Source organism: Dermochelys coriacea, chromosome 7 (assembly GCF_009764565.3).
Source record: "Dermochelys coriacea isolate rDerCor1 chromosome 7, rDerCor1.pri.v4, whole genome shotgun sequence".
Taxonomy (NCBI): domain Eukaryota; kingdom Metazoa; phylum Chordata; order Testudines; family Dermochelyidae; genus Dermochelys; species Dermochelys coriacea.
This window is the reverse complement of record NC_050074.1, coordinates 62,328,538-62,350,222: the sequence shown is the minus strand read 5'-3', so window position 1 is coordinate 62,350,222 and position 21,685 is coordinate 62,328,538. Positions and strand designations below refer to the sequence as shown.

At 43.4% G+C, this 21,685-nt stretch overlaps 1 protein-coding gene across 1 annotated transcript in view; it reads right to left on the bottom strand.

Moving 5' to 3' along the window:
* KAT6B (lysine acetyltransferase 6B) overlaps nt 1-3,178 on the bottom strand; it is a 198,569-nt gene extending 195,391 nt beyond the window's left edge. Inside the window, 1 exon segment of the mRNA XM_043518117.1 lies at nt 3,023-3,178. The gene's annotated coding sequence lies outside the window, so the exon portion shown is untranslated.
* Between the last annotated feature and the right edge of the window lie 18,507 nt (nt 3,179-21,685).

Below are 21,685 nucleotides of genomic sequence, written 5' to 3'. Positions count from 1 at the left end.
TTACCTGTTTACTTTAAATTCACTCTGTGACACACAACCTCCTGCATGCTAGCACCTACTAAATCAACACTGGTGGAGTGTATCACCAGAAATACAGGAGAATTTCAACTGCATATGACAAGGTTTACTCAATGGAGAAGCAAGACCTCTAAAATGTACTTGCTCCAGAGGTCCAGCAAAGCCCGAGTTTGTTAAGCTTCAAGGGCACAGTGCAATACTTGTGCGGTCAGGCTTTTGAATGACTTTTTAAAAAAGTTAACAAATAATGCGTCTGTTATTCTGTTGTTTTGTCATGGCATGTATTTAATTAGGTAAAGCACACAGACACATTCACAATGGGCACCAAAAAGGTCTATTGTAAATGAAATACTCAATAGCAAACAAACATTCTCCCCAGAACATAGCCCAGTTCAGTGCTTGTGTGTCTGACTTGCCTTATGTTGTAGAAGTTTTAACTTTTTTTTTTTATTAAGAAAAACAAACTTTTTTAGATATCGGAAACATTGGTAGCAGTTATTAAACCAAGTCTAAGACAACCAAAAATCAGATATAGTCTTTCAGATTCAATTTCCTAGTACATACTCAGCAAAATATACGACTCCAAGAATATTTTCAATGTTAAAACAAGTGAATACTGTAAGATTCAAAACAAAGCTATGATTGATAATTTTGCGAACAATGCTTATCTAGCACTGCTAAATCCAGATCGAAGTCACACACATTTAAAACTCAAAACTGCAATTATTTGGCCAAAAGTTTGTTGGCAACTTCATTTTATTATGTATAATAGTGTTCTTTACTAGTTTACAATCTTCTTGGTGTCCAAATTAATCTTCCAAAAAAAATCATCATTAAGTAATATTCTATTAAGACTTTCATAAACTCCAACAAAGCAAGGATTAGTTTCACCACCATAATCTTGGGAGGGACCAGTTCCAAGTCTCTTGGTGGCAGGCATTAACTTAGTGGGTTTAGCTGCCTCACACTGTGTATTATGGTTTCAGTTTCTCAAATGCTCAATTATACCTTGTTTTGAAAGTAATAGCAACTTTGATTACTTTTAAAATGCAGTATTTTGGCAGCCAAGTGGTTAGGAGTCATTAATCCTTTAGATACATTTTGTGAACATATAGACATCAATATTGAACATGCAGATACTGGAGCTCTGGAAAGCACAGTATCTTACTTTGCAGTCCAAGAAAAAGACATCTCTGTTCAATGATTGGCCTGTGTTTAAATCATAAAGTAGGCTAGATCCAAAATAGTTGCAAAATCATAACAATGTTTGGAATGAAGCTAAGCATCCCAGTTGTAAAAACAAATCTACTGTAAGGCTAAAGCTAATTAAAGAATACCTTGACTGAACATGTCATTCTTGAGTGTAGTCACTAATCCTATAATCCTGTAATGACGACATCTTTCTTTAGACCAAACTAGTATCTGGATCATTCAGAAACAATTCTAGTTTCAGAAAACAAACTGTTTGCTTAAATGGAAAGAAGTCTTAAATTTTGCTGTTCTTTTTAATAAGAAAAACAACAAGCTTTTCACACAAAGATCTGAAAAAAAGCTCAAAGTTATCCTCAGTTGCTTTAAATATTATGCACAAATAAAAGTTTTTAAAATACGATTTTAACAAAATAGATGGGGGGAGGAGCGAGAAAACACAGAAAAGACAGTTGTGCAACCTGCTGGTGACCTGTAAAGTACCATTTCATTCAGCTCCTTCCTACTTGCTCTGTTCACAGACAGCAGGAGCAGCAGCAGGCCAGCTCTCTGCTGCAGCATCAGGGTCAGGTAAGGATTGCAGCAGGAGTGGAGAAAAGAGAAAACTGCCACTGCATTGAACAAACTCTCTTGGCCACACTCCTTTCATCCAACCCATTATTTAGAATTATGCAGCCCATCAATTCTAATTCTTCCCTACTATCCCCTCAATTAAAGATTCAAGACATAAATTCCCCTCTCAAAATAAATACAGCCACAAAAGAAAAATCAAACAGGGGGATTCCCAGTTCATAAAACACTCTTTAAAACTAAAATTATTCAGATCATGGAGCCAGTGATTTCTTTTCTCTTCACACTGTATATACCTTTAATTATGACAAGTGAATGAACTGGTACTTGTATAAACCTTACTTAATTGGAAAGAAAGAGGCATTAGCAACTTTAGCTGCAAGAAACAGATCAAGGGGTTATTTAATTTCTTGGAGAGCAGCATGTGTAAATCAGGATCTGATGAAGTGTTTGTGTCCTGCAATACTCCACAAACCAGCATAACAGCACACATTAAAACAGCAACATGACAGAAACAAGTACCAGCAGCAGCAACCAGCACCACCACAACCTGACAGCAACAAAACTAAATGTTGACCCTTCCCACCTTCCCCCTTCCATATTTTTAAAGCACTGAATTGCTACTACTTTGACAGTGATTTCAAATCATCAGCGACTGGAAGGAGGGAATATTTTGACTCCTTGGTTAATCTGGGGTGGATGCTTTTGTTGGAGATATATTTTTGAGGGACTGGGGGTAATTTAAAGGCAAAGTTTTTTTTTTTGCAGGGGACGGGGGGAAGGGATTCGTAATTTTCAGTGAGAGAAGTGGCAAGTTTTGGCTGGGGAGGTATTTTAAACTAAGTGTTTTCAAGGTGGAATTTTTGAGGTTGCAAGTTTATTTTGAAATGTGCATTATATCTTTGCAACCTGAGGTGGGGAGGACGTATTGACAAGTCTCAGTCAGCTATCACAGGAGGATGCTTTAATGGGAAGGGGGATGAAGAGTGCAATTTTATTTTAATTTTAAAATCCTCGCCCCCTCCTTCCCCCATTTTAATGCACAAACGTTCTGCACGTTTTATCTGGCAGGGCTGCAGGACCGAGTGGGTGGGGAGGGCAGCATCACTGTGCAGTTGTCCCTACATGAGGCGGTGCCTGTGTATGTGTGACATGCCCTCCCCTCCCCTGGGGGCGGGATGCTGTGAGGACAGAGCTCCCCTCCCCCTCTCAGGGTAGCACTCACCTCTGCTGGGATCAGGACTAGGAGGGGGAGGAGCAACCTCCAGGTGCTGCTGCTGCTGCTGCTGCTGCTCCCCCTGCTGCTGCTGCTAGGCTGAGGCAGCTGCCACCACTGCTGCTGCGGCTGACTCCCCCCCGCCCCCAGCTGCCGTGCTCCCCCTGCTGCTGCTAGGCTCACCTAAGCCGCCGCCATTTTGTTTCACCCTGTTGTAGTTAACGTGAATCCGACATGACACTGATTACGGCCCAATGGAGTCTCATTAAAACCTTACCTACCCCCTCCCGCCCAGCCTCGCGCGCCCCACCCACTGCCGCCCGGCATTGGGCCGCGCCGCACCAAGCTCATTGGCCGCTCCTCGCTGTCCATCACCAACCCGCAAGAGCGTCGCACCGCGCCCAGCAGCCAGCCAGGCTCCCCATTGGAAGGTGGGGCGTGCCAATCACGGGACACGCCCCTTCCCTTACAAGGAACCCCGCCTACCCGTCAAGGGGGAGGCACTGTGAGCAACCATTGGCCGTTGCCGCCGCCAAACACTCGCAGGGACCCGGCTAGCCCCTGGCCCAGCCTTGAACTCTACCGATTGGTAGCCGATTACTAGTTGGGGCGAGAAATCTCGCAGCCTTGCCCTTCTATTGGCTGCTGCACCCGTCAATCTCGCCTACTTCCCACCCCATTCCCCCAGTCACCGCCTGTTCCTGAAGTTTGTTCGAGAGGTGAGCGCTGGCAAGCGACAGCCGTTGTTGAGCTAATACTTCAGGGCGGGCCCGCGACACACACTAATACATAGCGTTAAATATTGAGCTTCATGCGCGTGCCGCGGATCTTGCCACTCGTACGGGCGGGCGAGATAGACCCTGTGTGTTCTCTCAGCATAACCCTCCCGAGGTGCCTGGCACTAGCAGCGGCTTAGCGCGCACAGTCGCAGCCCGCACCACGGAATGTAGGGGGTGAGGGGCACAATGACTCCCAGCTCCAACGCCACATGCAGGTCCCTGCAAGTTTCCCCATGCAAAGCACAAGGACTTCCCTGTCATCCCTTCTGCTAAGGAACAATTACAACCTACCCGTACAGGGTAGGCGCATGCAACACACAAAAAGCCAGCCACCCCCTGCCTTCCCTCCCCCACCCAACCCAGCCATCCTTCCTCTGCAACATGCACAGGGACGCTGCAATGCTTTACCGAGCATAAGTGTCTACAAACACGTGCATCAGCCTCCAATGCAAAAAGAAAAAAAAAGTACCCAGCTTACTGACAAGCCCCTTGCACAGAGAGAGAGGAGAGAAAGGGGGTTATTATGGTAAATTGCAGCCTGTCACCTAATGCAAAACAAAACCCATCGCATGCTCCCTGTTATTCCCCCCACCCCAACATAAACTCCTATGAGTCTAACCTCTGGTGCAGGTTTCCCCCCTTGGCTTGCAATGACCTCCTTTCTCTGGCTGTGTGTGTTTCTGCAGCAGCGGTTCCTGCGGAATGTGCTGCCCCTGAAACGCGATCGCGGCTTCTCTCTCTCTCTCTCTCTCTCTCTCCTGGCTGCAACCAGAGCCAGGAACACAACAACAACACAACCTCCCCCTCACACATACTCAGTGAGGAAACGTAGCCAGGAGAGACAGACAAGGAAGGGGAGGGGGAGGTTGAGAGAATCCCAAGTTAACGGATTGATTGCATCAGTTACCTTCTCTAAACTCCTTTGCAAAAGGAAAAAAAAATATAGAGAGAATACCTTGTCTCCCCTCCTCCTCTGTGGGGCTCGTCTTCTTACACTTACACACACACACACACACACACAAAGGGGTGGGAGAGAGATCAGACATACAAAAATGGGTTGCAACCGTTCACATCAGGATGTGGAGAAGCAAAGGGAAAACATTAGAGCAAATAATGACTATTATTAATTTTTTTTAAAACCCACCCTAAACCTCAAGCCTTCCTGATGCTAAATGGAGGCAAATTGGAGGACTGGTGCTAAAACACAAAATCTGATAACAGCTAATTGAAAGGTTAATCTACATAGACTGTGACAGATGTGGTCCCTCCCCACTTTTCTGTCTGCTGCTGAAAAGTAGGAAATTGAGCTTTTTCAAAAAAAGGAGGAAAAAATTGAGGAAGGTTGGAGGGGTTGTTTGTTTCTGATTATCAGTGCAAGTCTGTTTAGGTCTGGGTTACATGCCAGGCATTAGGTGGGTGAGGTTTGGGGTGTTTTGGTTGCAGTGGAACATGGTTATCATAAATATCTTTGGTGATTTTAAAGCATTCTGCAGGGCTCTCAAGCTGCTGACATAATTTGAATGAGGGAAAATATATATAGAGAGATTTAAAATGTTTAAATAAAAAAAACCACACAGAGACTGTAAAATCCTTCATCATAAAATGCTTTAAAATTGCTTCAATCCATAATGAGGGAGTCTCCTGCACCCCACTTTCCCCACTCTGGACAGGTCTGTGTTAGAGGCAATCAAAATTACCAATGGGACAGAAAAAGGATGAGCAATTTCTGAATATTTCCCTCCCTTCAAATCTGATGTTTATCTGGTGAGATTAGTATAAGGACTTGTTTTAGGAGACAGGGTGTCCTGATTTCAATGTGTATTGGGGTTATGGGAGGGCTACACTTGTGTTGAGTCCCATTTCCCACCCCCATTTTCATGCTGCAGTCTTGAGTGACATTGGCAAGAGCTAGACATCAGGTCAAAGCTTTCATACCTTCAGATGTTTGCTCAGCTATGGTTAGCAAACATCACACTTCACCATAGTCTAACATAATAGAATATTACCCGCTCTGGTAGCATGTGATAGGGTGAATGGTAACTTACTCCAGCATCTTTTCAAAAATATCCGCCCTGTTTCAGATACCCAATTTGGGACTTGATCCTGCAAACACACACATGCTTAATGTTACTCACATGAGTAGGCCCACTAACTTCGCTTTCCACATACTCTGGACGAAATGCTGCCCACAGGTGTTCCTCTGTAACCACAGACCCTCAAAGTTTTGTGAAATTCAGCTCTGGCTCTGTACCTATACCCCAGAGGAAAAAAGAAAAGAATGACCTCTTCCTTCAGAGTATGGATAGAAAATTACCTGTTCCAATAAATCAAGAAGGTCTTTCTCTGTAGATCAGCAGGGGATCTAGACTTCCATACTAATGCTAAATATTAAGGTTTATTACAACTATTTCAGCAAGTCAGTTGTTTCAGATTGTGTATAAGACAGCTATGTTGTGATGTTTTAGAACCCTGTAAAATTGAGTGGTCTATTTACAAAAAGCCACTTGGTGTAAATTTTATTCCAGTCTATATCTATGGAAAAACATCTGTTTTTATCTGCCCAAGTGCAGTATTACAAACACATGGCGGGAAATTGTATTTTGATCTAGCATTTGTTGGAGAATCTTGCTTTCAGCATCCACCACATTCGTGTAATATACAGGATTTGGTGATGCTTTAAAAATAGTTTTAAAATTATTGGGAAATAATATAAATCATGAAAAGGGGCTGTAGCACAGCCTCACATTTGGAACACTGTTCGGAATGTTGTGTCAACATTTCTATTGTAAACCCCTTTTTACAGGACATTTGCAACTTGGTTGGTGGTAAAAGAGAAAAAAATCTCTTGAGACTGAAACTTGTCATGACATATCTCAGCCCAGGAAATAAAACTCTGGGGAAAACTTGAAAATGTATTTGGCCATTTTGGATTTAAGAGTGTACTAAAGACATAAAAAACAGGACTGCTATTGTTTTCAGATATTTCTCCTTCACCCCCCCCTTACCACACCCCATTTCTTTGCTATCTAGAAGAGCTTCTCTAAAAGGAATTTTTTCGGGCTTCTAGACCATTAAATGTTCCGTTCTAGTTTTTTAGCACTTGAAAAGAAGGAGTATTCAAAATTATTTTATAAAAATATCCACATCCAGGAATATTTAATTAGGCAAAAGTTCCTAAAAGAGTCAGATTTATGAACTTGAGGATGGGTCACATGATTCGTAAGTGTTGGAAGGTTTGGGGCCCAACTTAGTGAGTTTGCTGTACTGCTATTTTGCACATAATTTTTTTCCCACTCAGATGTATTTTAGTCTGTGAGCTAAATATGGGATCCCTATATTGTATTATATTTGATCTAATCAAAGCAAACCATATCTTAATTAAAAACACATTTTTTAAAATGGATATATATAAATACTAAGGACATTAAGAATGTGACAGGAGCCAGTAAAAGTAATAGTAAAGAAATGTTTTCCCCCATCTAACTGTGGGGGATTTACATTCCTACAACTACTATTTGCAGTGTTGTTGTTACTGTGTTGACCCCAGGATATGAGATAGACAAGGTAGGTGGGGTAATATCTTTTATTGGATCAACTTCTGTTGGTGAAAGAGACAAGCTTTTGAGCTCCACAGAGTAGAAGAGCTTGAAAGCTTGTCTCTTTCACCAACAGAAGTTGCTCCAATAAAAGATATTACACTATCCCGCTCTTGTCTCTTAGCACTAATGAGCTACAATTCCAAATAATGCCCCTAAGAATTGAGAGATGTCTAGACACCTCAGGGAGAAATGTACTATATTATTCCCCCTACTTACCAGAGAGCCTCTAATAAATACTATCCAAGATCAAAAGCACACTATTGCACCTGCATCTATAAGGAAATATTATGGTTCAATTCACCGTACTGTGTCAATTTCCTTCCCTTAATTATGATAATCCTAATATTTTTGTTTTTCTGTCAGAAAATATAGGTAAAACTTCACATTTGTACCATTAGACACATTTGTTTACAGATATCTACATGTTTTATATACTGTATGTCTTTAGGGTTAGTGCAGAAATCCAGACACACTGCCCACTTTGGGGACACACGCCAATGCAAACAAAGATGTAGCCAGGGCCTGATTTTTAGAAGTGCTGAATATTCTCAGGGGCCACATACTTTAGTTGGAGCTGTGGATGCTCAGCACTTCTGACAATCAAGCCCTTCAGGCTGAAATATTATCCTTGTAACCACAGCGTTATAGACGTTTGATCCCAGAGCTTAATCTGAAGCGCTACAATACTTGTGTTCAGACCTGTCTGTGAAGCATGTGTTGGGCATTATACAATAATAATAAATTAGGGCCTGATCCTGCAATCTATGTAGGGGCTATTCCTTGAAATCAGTGAGGCTACTCCTGTGTATAAAGTTATTCCCATATGTAAGTAGGATCAGGGCCTTAATAGGTGGTGTAACTCCATTAAGATCAGTAGGGTTACATCAGGATGGATTTATGCAACAGGGCTCAGGGAACCAGAGAAACAAGATGAAGCTGAAGTTTCAACCTTCACTTTAAACCTCTTTACTTTATTTATGTCAAACAAACAAACATCAGCTAAGGGCTAACAAATTAGCAACAGTTCTGAAATGTGAGGTCTCTATCAGCTAAATATACATGCTGCCAATTTGCAAAAGGCACGTCCTTCACCGAGTGTGTTTGTCTTCTGTGGAGTCATTATTGTCCATTATTTTTATATGAATTTAGAAAAAAAAAGCGGGGTGGTTACATCATTTTAACAATAGACCCCCATTTATCTCTTCTGGAGCTGTTAAGGGGTGAAATCCAGATCCCACTGAAGTAAATGGCAAAAATCCCATTGACTTAAATTCAGCCACAATGTCACGCAAGACTTATTGTGTAATGACCATACATATACACATATCAGCAAATTCCAACTGAAACTCTCCTGTCCCTGACTCAGGCCGTTGGCTGTAGTGACCTTGGGGATAAAGCTAGCTATAAGAGCTCAATAAGTTACCTCTGTCCAGGAGTCTTGTAAGTGTAAGTGTCTCCATGGATCTGTCAGATACACAGATTCTGTAGCTACATCTCATCTTCTGGTCTGCTTCACTGCCTGAGCTCAACAGCTAAACTGTGTCCCTCACTGTGACCTCGAGCCGCCAAATAGATTTCTTTCTGACCTGGAATAACATCCCTTCTTCATCTCACCTCTGCCTTTTCTGCAGCCTGTTACTTGGATTGTAACTGTACCTGAAAGAGTGATCCATATATATAAGACAATCCCTTTGAATGTGGATTTTATATTTCTTGTCTTATGTATGAGAATCTATGGTATGCTTTATTACATGCACTATTATAGCATAATAGAACTCCAATCCCAGCCTTGAGGTTTCACCTTACACAAGTAATTAATAAATAGTAATAAATATGCCTAGTGAAATATTTATGAAAGTATATTCTGGGCATGTGCAGTACTCACTTCTCAACATCAGCTAGCTCAGCCATTATACTTAAAGTACTTAGATGATAGTATAAATAATCACCTGCTGATACCTCGTTTAGTTCTTTTGTTTTATTTCTAAATCCCTGAAACTAAGGGTTTACAGGAGAAATGCTGACACAGCTTTAGCTCAAGAATTATAATTGGTGTGATGCTATAATACGAGAATAACAATGTTTGTGCTGGATCAATTGCCATCCCATTGGGATAAAGAATGACTTAATAATAAATCACACTTCTGTAACTTGTTTAATCCAAGGATCTCATTTACAAACATTAATTAATTAAGCCTCACAACAGCCCTGTTTGGCAAGTGCATATTATTATCCCTGTTTTACAGATGGAGAAACTGAGGCACAGAGTAGAGTAGCTTATAGTGAGTGCTAGAGCTGAGAAGACAACCCAGCCATTCTGAAAGTTAGTCCCCTGTTCAAACCCCTTAGGGTCTGACTACACTTCAATAAAACACCCACGGCGGGCCTGTGTCAGCTGACTTGAGCTCATGGGGCTCTGGCCGAGGGGCTATAAAATTGCAATGTAGACATTCGGATTCAGGCTGGACTCTGGGAACCTCACAGCCAGAGCCTGAACATATTCTCAGCATTTTATAGCCCCGCAGCCTGTGCCCCACGATCCTGAGTCAGCTGACATGGGCCAGCCATGGGTATTTTATTGTCATATAGACATGCCCTTAGAACACCTATCCACTTCCAGTTAGAGAATAACTATTAGCCAAAGAGAGCAAAACCACTTGCTTGTAAATACACATATTGAAACCTTGTTCTTTTGCCACAGTAACTACAGTTCATGGCAGATTCACCTCATGTACCTCATCAAGAGGAACGGGTTTCCACAGCTTTAAAGAAGCAGGCCTCCCACAAAACAAACAAGGAAACAAACAAAAATTCCCTAAAACAAAGCAGAAGAATGAAATGTGAGGTTTATATCATATAGTGCCTTTCTTATGCACATTATCCCAAAGCCCTGTGCAATGCATAACCAAATCAAGGTCAGACTGCATACTAACAGATTATATTTATAAATAGTTAATAAAGGGTTAATAAGTGATTAATAGCTGTTTTAACAAATGGTTAATCAATTGTTATGAGTCCCAACAGGTCAATAGGATGTTTATGACCTTGACTTATAATCCTCTATAACATCGATCAATGTGCTTATAAACCTCTATAACACATACTGCTCATGTCTGCAACATGCTTATAACGCCTGTTAATCATTTATGAACCCTTTATAAATGGAACCATAATGTAAAGTGTGATCCAAAACTATTCTGATAAAGAAAAAACAGTAGCCTCTGGTCATCCAATCTGTAGTAAATTTTGTCATATTTATATTTGTTTTAAGGGATTTCCCCCCCTGTAAAATGTATCTCTATGGCAATGGAGTTTGACTGCTGGGTGCAAAAGTAGTATTTTCCTGTCTAATCTCAAGAGGAAAGGCTGTCCTTTTAAATTCCAGCTCTCTGTGTCAGGCAGTATCATTGAACTTGGCACAGGTTTGTGTTTTTACACATATTTACCATGATACTTTGTTAAGGCAGTTGATGAGATGAAGGAACTGAAAATGAATAGAGATCTGTTTTCTCAGAACTAGTGAAAGCGGCCATAATCAGGGGTCTGTACAGGCCCTTCATCCACAGATTGTTCTAGGTTTTGTTAGTCTAGGTGAAACAGGAGGAGGATGGTGTTTGCAGGAACCAGTTTAACACCTCAGCTTGTCTTTGTTAGCATTAAAGTAATTAACTCTCCAATTTTTTATCAGTTGACTTGCCCACAGGTTCAGGTTTCCCTCCTGCTTTTTCCTTTGGGGATATTGAGTTGTCACTTATTGAGAGGATGGGATTCTCCTTAGAGTTCACATGAAATCCCTTTCATGGCTTCCCAACGGTTTTATAGGTGCTCTCAAAGCTGCTGGAGGGCTCTTGCTCACTCTTAATTTTACATTCACAACCTTCTCCAGACCCATTTGGAGAGGATGAGGGAGAAAATTCCTCTCCCCTTGCTGAGCACACCAGGAAAAATCAAGACCATCCTTGCCCGAGCTGAGCCACTGGGAGAAACTGGATAGGCAGATTTAATAAATAACAATATTCTGAGCTTCTGAAGCACCCTAAATCTAAGGATCCCAATGGTTAATGAATGAAGCTTCACAACCTCCTACTGGGAGGTAGTTATAGAACATTGTTATCCAGTTATAGCTGGTTGAAATTTTCCAGATTTTGATTTTTCTATTAGTTGTTCATGTCAGATGTTATCAAGAAGAATAGAATGTGTGGGAGGGGACATTTGACCACATTTTCATCAATTCCATTCCCCTCTCAACCCTCCTGCATTTTTTAACTAGCTGTATCCCCATTTACCAGATGAGGAAACTGAAATGGCCCTATCAATGCATTACAAGCTAGCATAGTATAGAGCAGCCCTGAGTCTGTTCTGAGTTACTCTGGAAGCTGAGTAACTTCCTCTGTGGTCCCTCCCCTTTATGTCTTGTGAAGTTGTGCAATGTGGAGCTCAGCCAGATACCAGGATCGTGGCTGCTATCTCCTGCTGGGATTTTAACTGCATATATTTACTTGTTTATTGTTATTTGTATATTTAATGTTTTATTTAAAATGCATTGACTGCTTTAGCTGTGGATGCCCTAGTCAACCACTTCCCATGGCTGCTAATACCAGCACAGCTCCACTCATCTTTGCTACTTAGAGAGCCCTGGCATAATGGGAAGTCCACTGCCCAGACCACTTCAAACACGTTGTGTTCTAACCTTGCTCAGAGCTGGTCTAATCAGCACGGTGTCATCAGCCAGCAGTCAGTTTAACACTGCTGAAGCCGAACCAGTGTTATAAACAGAGGGACATGTTTTTAAAACATCTCTTGTGGAAGAAAGAACTGTGTGTAAAGAGAATTTTTGGAAAGGTACCTGATGGATCAATCAATCGATCGACTGATCTGCATCTGGTATTTGAGAGTGTTAATGACCAGAGAAGCTAGGAACTGCTGTAAAGCTAAGGTAAATTATCAGTGCTAGAAACATAAAGTAACCCTCTTTAAATATTCAGCTGCAGAGCCCTGTGGCACAAGCTATCCCTTATGTTCTCTGTCATGGCTAGGTAGATAGTGACTCATCACGATGCTGGGGTGGGGGACTCACAGTCTGGCATCATTAAGCCTTTTGTTTAATTCATAGAAAAATATTGTTTTATTTTAAAAGGGGGAAATCCAGTTCTCTCAGCTGATAGAAGCAGAAGCAAGATCAGGGCAGGGAGTGCAGTGGTTGCATGTATTTTTGTGGTCCTAGCCATCACCCCCTCACTATCCTGATGTTTTTTCCCTTTGTTATTTTGTATCCCACAGTGCCAGCTAAGTCAGTGAGTTGTCACACTCAGCACTGGTGCTGCAGGATACAAAATAGCTGAGCGGGGAAAATCAGAATGTTTGGAGGGAGGAAGGGAAAGGCCAATTTTTTTTAATTTTTTTTTTTTATGAAAACAGTAGCACCAGCTGCATCCTGCAAGTTGCTAAATTAGCCAGTCAGTTGTTTTTATTTTAATTTTTGTGTGAATTCAAGAATAGGTCGTGGATGTCTTGGCAACTCATGAATGCGGCCTTTTATGAAAGAATTCACCTTGCAGAGGCGCTGCTGTCAGACGCACAGGCCTGTTTCCATTAATTAAGCTACAGAACATCCTCTCTCATTTTTGATCCCCCTTGATGCCTGGGTAATCAGGCCCTGAGCTTTCCCCCAACATCCATCCCTGTTTCACTTGCTTTTTCAGGATGTCCTCCCTCCCCATTAATTTTGGGCCTCCAAACGTTTTTGTTTAATACCTTTTCATGTTGCTTATTGACAGCTATTTAGATTTTATCTCCTGTGGTTATGAGGAACATGAATACCTTGCTCTGATGCAAACACCAATGTTTCCCATATCAGCAACTGAAGGTGCCTGAGAGCAAAGGGGAATATTTTCAAAGCACAGATGGGAGCTAGGCTATTAATTGACTTTCTGTGGGAATTGGGTGCCTAACTCCCATCTGTGCCAGTCAAAATCTCCTCTTAATTCTAGCTTGTCTTACTCACATGAGCAGTCCTTTTGAAGGCAATAGGAGTTTGCAAGCATCATTGCTAGCAAATTCTAGTGCAGAATTGGGGCCTGTAACAACTTAGACTTACATTGTGCCTTGTATCCCGAAGGATCCCAATGGTCTACGTAACTGTATAGTAAAAGCACAATTAATGAAGTGAAGCATCTACCTCATACAACTCTTTAATACTGCCTTGCAAAACTGCCATAGGGCTTTACCCGCCCGGATTCAAACTCTCTTCACCCATCCTTTTCTTCGATGATTATAAAATGGAAATGCTTACTATCAAAATGTATATTTTCCCTGAGTGAATATAGGCCTCAGTCCTGCAAACTCTTAAGGACATGCATAATTTTACTCATCTGAGTAATCTTAAAGATTTCAATGGCATTACTCATGTGAAAAAAGTTATGCACCTGCTTAAGGGCCTGATCCAAAGATCACTGAAGTCAATAGAAAGACTCCGATTTAGTTCCATGAACTTTGAATCACACCCTATGTGTTTGCATGATCAGGGCCTAATTTTGTGAGGCTGAATTAATATAACTATAAAACAAGAAAATAAAATTACAGTGTGGAACAACATAGTATAAATATAGGTTTCAAAATTTTGTATACTAATTGTTCCACATAAAGGTCAACATTTTCAGAAATGACTATTGAGTTTGGGTGCCCAACTTGAGACACCTTAATGGGGCCTGATTTTGTGAAAGGGATGAACAGTTGCCCTTTGATAATCAAACATCTTTCTTAGGGTGGCCAGCTGCTCGGTTTTTGACCAGAAAGTCCAACTGAAAAGGGGACCTGACAGTGTCCGGTCAGCTCTACTGACTGGACCCCAAAATCCGGTTACTGCAAGCGGGGAAGGCACTGGGTCATCACCCGCGCCAGCCCCTACTCAGCCGGCGCCACCTCCTATCTGCATCAGGCTGCTACAGCTCCCAGCCCCAGCAAAGTAGGCAAGTCCCTCCTGACCTGCACGGAGGGGTGGGAGAGGAAAAGCAGCAAGCGACAGAGTGGAGGGAGGAAGAGGAGTGGATGGGTGCAGAGCCTTGGATGAAGAAGCGAGGCAGGGGTGGGTCCCTGGAGAGAAGAGGTGGGACAGTGGAGGTTCTGGCACTCCTGCTGGAGTGTCCAGTTTTTAAATATTACCAAGTTGGTAACTATTTATGCTGTGTGAGATTAGGCACTCCAAAATAAGTTATTTTTTAAAATCTTGGCCAAAAGAAATTCCATTCAAAAATAAGTACATCTGTGACCCCTAGCTCTTGCTCTTACTGGGAGACAAAGGGTACATTTGTGGATCATAAAGAAAACAGATACTGAGTTATCTAACAGGAAGGAAATCTACAAACATATGTAATAAATTCCCACATTACATCATAAATAGAACTACCTTACAAATGCCACTGTGAATGCTAAGAAGCATGAGAGAACATTCAATCAGTGGTAAAAACTGATAAGTAAACAAGAAATGATTTACACTGAACATATTAATTTTCCTTGTACTATGGTTTTCCTTGTACTATGGTTTCCCTGTTTGCCTTTAAAAAGACAGCATATTCCAACAATTACCAGATTATCTGAGATACCACAGGTTTTCCCTGTATTAAAACTTGGATCAGGTAGAATTGGAAATACTACTTAGATTTTTCTGTGCAGAGACTATTCTTTCATTATGTTGTAGACAGTGTCTTGTACAATGATGGTTCAGCTTCAAAATACTTGACTGGAGTCTTTAGGCTCAACCATAATATGTAAATACATAATACTACTTAATAAACTGTATGCTTTCTATTAGCAAATGTTGACTTTTTAATGGCAACCTCTGTAGCTTATTTTAAACCCAATTCAGAAATATACTGTCCTCAATTGTAAATTTAGAACACCCAGGAAAAGGAGAAGAATATTCCCTCTTCCATTCTGTGTTACATTAAACACAAGGGAAGGGTAAAATGGTCTTGTGGCTTAATTCAGCAGTACTGGGAGTCAGAAAACTTGGGTTTTAATCTGGATTTTACTGATTTTAATGGGATTTACAGGTTGCCAACACATCTGAAAATCAGGCCCATAAATTCTTTGTACCTTCATTTCCCTAACTACAAAGTCCCAGAGGGGCTATTATTAAAAGTTGTTCTCTCTTACCATAGAGGGCAAGACAAGAGGCAATGAGTTCAAACTACAGAACAGCAGATTTATATTAAATCTCAGGAAAAACTTCCTAACTGTAAGAACAATAGGACAATGGAAAAGACTGCCTTGGTCGGTTGTGGAAGCTCCTTCACTGAAGGTTTTCAAAAGGAGGCTGGATAGCCATCTATCTTGGATGGTTTAGACATAAAAATCCTGCATCTTGGCAGGGGGTTAGACAGTGGTTATCAAACTTCCTTGATCACACCCACTTCTTTATGCCTGTAGTAGTTTACGCCTCCACCCTGCAAGTACATAAACTGATAAAAAACAACATGCAATTCTCACTAAATATTAAAAACAGTTAAGTCACTGAGTCAAACAGAGCTATTTAAGTATATCGTAATGTTAATTTTAAGAGAGATACCAATTGTAGGGGGTTGTGGTATTGCCACCCTTACTTCTGTGCTGCCTTCAGAGCTGAGTGGCTGGAGAGCAATGGGTGGCCGGACGCCCAGCTCTGAACACAGCGCCACCGCCAGAAAAGTAAGAGTGGCAATACCATACCATACCACCCTTCTTTGCTGCTGCTGGCCGTGGGACTGCTTTCAGAGCTGGGTGGTAGGAGAGCAGAGGCTAGTGGCCGGGTGCCCCGCTTTGAAGGCAGCACTGCCATCAGCAGCAGTGCAGAAGTAAGGGTGGGATGGAATATACAACTGTACTAACACATCCGTGAAATTTGCTCTTTATGCCCTGACCAACCCATGAAAAATATGTGATTTCTCCACAATTTAAGTAGACCCCTATTCATTGCTGTGGGTAAAATGTGCGCAGTAATTTTTTTTTCCCCTAAAGCTTCTCACGTCCCCCCAGAATGCATTCCATGCCCACCTGAGAGGGCGCCCCCCTCCCAGTTTGAGAACCTCTAGACTAGATGACCTTTGTGGCCCCTTCTATGATTCACCTTCTACAGTGGGATGTTGTGAAATCCAATCCATTGATATTTGTAAAGTGCTTTGAGATGAAAATGTTAGGTCAGGTCAAATTATTATTATGAACACAGCAATCGAAGAAGGCATTCCTGCCCAGATTCCATTTCCTCGCTGACCCTGCTCTCACATTCTTAATCTAGTTCAGAGGCTAACTCTTTATTGTTCTTCCCTGTTTTCCTGCAAAACATTCCCATAACCACCAGAGACCTGTGGAATAATGGGAAGTAGCAGAGCCTAATGGTCTGAGCACAGTACTGGGCAGCAGGAACTCCTGAGTTCTAAACATAGCTTTGACACAAAAGCCCCTCACTAGTCTTGCCTTAACCCCCTTGCCTCAGTTTCCTCATTTGTGAAATAGGGACAGTATTAATCTACCTCACAATGAAACACTTTGAAGCTGAAAAGTGTTACTCTCTATGTAAGTACTGAGTATTATTACACAGAACACGATCAGCAAAGGACAGGGTTTCCTGAGCATAGAGAACACCCCACTCTATTTCAATTGCTGCATACATTTTTCTATTATAACAATTAACCTCTTATAAAAGAATCAGCAGTGAGTTTACATGTTGAATTTATACACAATGGATAATTGCTTTAAAAATGTCTACAGTCAAGGAAATTGCATTTCTCCTTTTGCTTCTAAAATTACAATCTTCTACTTCCCAGCTGGTAGGTAACAGAAGCAATCAGAGTAGGGTCCCTTGAGCACAGATGTATGACACACATGAAAACCTATCTCATTTTATAAAGAATTAACCCACAGCCAGACATGTTTAATAGCACTAATTTGTGACTCAAGCCCACCCAATCAAGAAGATGCACATCCCATTGTGCTTAGGTTGCAATGAATTTGTCAGGTAGTTTTGCAACCACTCGGAGGCCTACAAGAGCAAGACACACTGATAGAAAGGAAAAATGGGTTTTGGTATTAAGGCACCGGACTGGAACTCAGGAGATCTGGCTTCACTTCCTGGCTCTGCCACAGACTCCCTGCATGACCTGGGGCCCTGATCTCTCTGGGCCTCAGTTTCCCATCTGTACAATGGGGACATTACTACTCCCTTCATCTATCTTGTCTGTTTAGATTGAAAAACAAGGGAGCCCCAATCTCAGCTGAGGCTTCTAGGTGCTACTGTAACAAATAAATAACAAATAAATAATGTTAAAGGTGGTAGGCCTGCTTCCATTTTGAATGTCTTTGGGTTTTTCAGTTTAAAAATCTTTATTTCCCCTCCTTCAACTCCCCCCTTTTAAGCTGTTCTTAAAAATTAAAAACCCTCCCCAGTATTGAATCATAGAAATAAACAATGGAAAATGGATCATCATGTCCATTTTCCCAGGGCCGGGGGTGGGCAAAGCATTTTACTAATTTACTCATGATAGCTATCTGTAGTATATTTGTGCTTTGTTCAGCCTAGCTTTAAAGGTGACCTGCAAATGAAAATTCAGAATTAAGTACTGAACACTTAACTCAATTTTGAGCTTTCCTCTGCAAGTCACCTTAATTTGACCCAAACAGTGGGGCTCCTACTGCTCCCTTGAGAGATCATTCCACAGTCTGTAGAACATGCCATCAGGACTTTTTCCCTGATATTCAGCTTACATTTTTTGTTTTCTTTTCCCCTTTCTATGCTCCTAATTATAGCCTCTAAACAATTCCTTTCCTTTCCTGGTGTTTATCTGTAGGCAGTTATTCTATGCATGCAGTTGCCACATCCCTCCCCAGGCATCATTTAACCAAGCTATAACTGCTTGCTTCTGTTCCTCAGAAGCTGCTCATGTCAGCCCCATTTTAAACTTTTTTTTATACTGGAAGATTCTAAGGTCCAGCACATTCAGTTATTCCAAAATCTACAGCTCAATGGATGTTGTGCTTAGTATAAAACATATTGCACGAACAGGTTACATTGTATTAGCATAGTCAGAAGACTGACTCCTCAGCGTGTGTGTGTGTGTGTGCGCGCGCACGTGCACATTTAAAGGTGTTAGATTGAGAACCGTGGAAATTGAGCTGCTGGGACTTGGAACATGGTACTTTGATTTCCCCTGATTTGAGAGCTAGCGAAATATAGAAATACAGATTACAGTGGTGTAACTCAACTCCTTAATCTCATCATGCTGCCACCGGACACATACTGTATTTGTCAGACTAGATATATTTTTTTAAAACATGTCTTTACTGAAATTAGTACAAGAGTGTCATAGCGATGGCTGTTACATGGACTTCGATGTTACAGTATAGCCCTCATCTTGCAAACACATATACGTATGAATAAGGCCCTATATACACAGAGGTGGGGTTTTTTGCACTCATGATACGATGTCAATATGGTTTCAAATTAGCATATGCCACACCCCTTCAAGCACTGTTTTACATTCGTGCAGCACACCTGTATATTTTGCACTGATGTAATGCCAAAAAAAAAAAATTCTGCACAGCCACAGCCTAACTTTACATACATTAGAAGTCCTATTGAACTCAAAGTTATATTACTAAAGCTCCAATCCTGAACATGCTTATATGCCCACGCGTAGTATTATTGAAGTCACTACTCACCAGTGAAAATGCTGGATTGGTGCTAGAGGGAGCACAATGAAAGGTCTCAATTATTTCTCAGTCTATAACCCAGTTGTTCATCGGGAGCTCACCATGAAATCCTGTCATGTACCATCCAGACCTTTTTCAATGCCCATTGCTGTTTGATACACAAAATGGTTGTGAGAAGTAGAATAATCTTCAAAGGACTCCTTGAGCGAACAACCTTGGCTTCAGTAGAACGTTTTCATTTTCTTCAGTTGCATTCGCTATTTGTTGTATCCTTGCCCATCTTTTTAGTAGATTTTACACACTGCCACATTATCTATACTTACAGTTATGCTTATCTGTATGGTAGCTCTAACTTGTGTTGTTCTCAGATATACATGTGTTTCAGAGGTTTTTTTTAAAGGCCAATAAAGATCAGGAATCATGAAATCCTACTCTATCTTACGTAATCCCCTGGAGCTCACCCAGGTCCCTGGGGCTCTATGTCCTGGTAGCTCAGGGAGAGGCACACTCAGGGCCGGATTAACCTTCTGTGGGCTCGGTGCCAAACATATTTGTGGGTCCCCATGGAGGCAGTGGAGCATGGTGTGGGGAGGTCAGTCCCCAGAGCAAGGGGCCAGCCAGAGGTAAAGGGTCATGGCATGGCAGGGGTGGCCCCGCTCTGCCAAGCCCAGTGTGAGGGCACTATTTACAAACCGGCAGTTACCAGATGCAGAGTGGCCTGCCTGGCCCTGTGCTGCCAGCATGCCCCTTCCCCTCGGGGGCGGGCCCATGTGATGACACACAGCTCCCCTGCCCTACACCCCCCTGACTCCCCATGGCCAGAGCCCCTCCCAAACCCACTATGCCCAGTGCCCCCCCTAAATCCTCCCCACAAATGCACAGCACCCTGCACACCACCTCCCTTGCCCAGCACACCCTTCCCACAGCATCACCACAACTGCCCAGCACCCCACACAGAACCCCCACTCCCTAGTACCCCAACACACACATCTTTCCCACCCCTTCACAGCCCAGTGCCCCTGCCAGAGGCCCTCACTCCCCCACGCCCTGCCTCCCAGCTGCACTCACCAGCCCTGCTGGGAGGCAACTGTGTCTGCTGGGCTTAGCCAGCAGTGCAGCCAGGGCTCGTCCTGGGATGGGGAATTGCTTCGGCCCCTCAGGAGTAGCACGATCAGGCAGGCCAGGGCCAGCCCCAACCGGGCTCCCTCAGGACTGATTTGCTTGGAGTGGCCCAGCCAAGCCCCCCACACTGTCTCCCTCCACCACCTGGCTAGGCTTTTGCACTAGCCCCAGGCGGCTCAGCTCCGGGGAGACAGGCAGGACCCCACAGTTGGTAAGAAGCAGAGACTGCCCAGAGCCAGAAGTGCAGTGGGGTCCAGCCAAGGGGCAGAGAGGAGTCGGCGGGTGGGGCCAGGGAGTGGAGAGGAGCAAGTGATGGGTGGGGGGAGCCAGGGAGGTCTCGGGATGCAGTGCAAGTGGAGCAGGCCGGGGCCCCTTCTAAGCATGGGCCAGGCTCCATGGAGCGACTGGAGCCATTATAAATCTAGCGCTGGGCACACTGCCCCTAGGAGGGAGGGGGAGCCAAGGGCAGATGAGAGTCTACTAGGCAACCGAGGAGGAGAAAGGAGAGCCACTATTTAGAGAGTTCCCTAAACTTTTTACCTCGCCCTCCCTGAGCTGGGGCCAGGAGTGGGGCCGTGGGGTCCAGGAGGGGAGAACAGGGTAAGGAGGCCTCGGCTGGGGCTGAGGCCAACAGCCGGAGCTCCTGGCATGGGGCCAGCAGCTGGGGCCCCGGGCACGGAGCCCCAGGCATGGGACTGGCATCCGGTGCCAGGAGCAGAGCTGGGTAGCACTCCCTCCACACCGCCCCTGGGGGCTGGGCTGGGCTGGGCTGGCCTGGCACCCCCCTCGGACGTTCCTCAGTGCCCCCCAGGGGGGTGTGCCCCACAGTTTGGGGACCTCTGATTTAGAACAAACACGGCCCCTGTTGGCTAGGGGAAGGAAAGCAGATGTGCCTGCTGGGAGGAGAGGGCAGAGTCAAATGACTGATAAGGGAAAGCCCAGGAACAAGAGTTAGCCTGACCAATAGGAAGTGAAATGCCCTCCCCTGGGAGCACTGGGGAGGGAAGGGGGAGAAGCCATTTTGGAGCAGTCTGGATCCTGTCACAGAAAGGGCAGGGCTGGCTGGGGAGCCCCAGGTCCGTATACAGGGTTCTCCCTGAGAACTGGGCTCTGGGGACCTGGAAGCCAGATGAGCCCTCAGTTTGGCCCTGTCCCTCTCCAAGGTGACTCCCAATTTGTAGAGTTTTGTTAGGAAAACTCCCACCTAGCCAGGCTGAGTTAACCCTCCAGCTGCCTAAGGAAAATCAGTCACCACATGACCAGCTCTGCCCTGGCTTCTAGTCCAGGGCTGATACCTGCTGGGAGTGTCTGAGCCCTTGGGTAGGAGACTAAAGTTTGGATTTTTAGTATAGTTTTGTAATTGGCACCTTGGGCCCTGCACCCTTTTGTAGTGGGGGGAAATCCTGGGACCAGAAGCAGTCTGACTCCTGCATGAAGAGGGCACACGCCAGCAGCGGTTATCAGCCCCTCTCCAGTGACGGAGGAGTCCA